Here is a 405-nt window from a genome sequence, read left to right as displayed (position 1 = left end):
GTGCACAGGGAGGGTGATGGATGCAGTGGGAAAGGGGGCAATCACTGGAACCGATCCTGTATATGGCAACAGCTGAAAGCCAGCAGGAGGGAGAGGAGAAGAAGCCATCTTTCAGCTGCTGCATAGAGGGGATCGGTTCCAGTAATTACCCCCCAATGCCAATCACCCTCACTGCTGGGAGTAGAGAATGGGGAACTGAGCTGCTGAATAACTGCTGGGAGGGGAAACTGAGCTGCTGAATCACTACGAGGAGGGGGAGAAGGGAAATTGAGTTGCCAAATCCCTGCTGGGAGGAACAACTCAAAGAACTTCAGTGTCTCATTTATGAGCTTCCCCAATAACGTTAAGGGATTCTTTAGTTCTAAAGCCCTTGTAAAGAATATAATTAGGTGTGTAATACATTCA

This window comes from Staurois parvus, unplaced genomic scaffold (genome assembly GCF_062004578.1).
Source record: "Staurois parvus isolate SC_StPar_1 unplaced genomic scaffold, SC_StPar_1.0 ptg000654l, whole genome shotgun sequence".
NCBI lineage: Eukaryota > Metazoa > Chordata > Amphibia > Anura > Ranidae > Staurois > Staurois parvus.
This window is presented reverse-complemented; position numbering follows the sequence as displayed.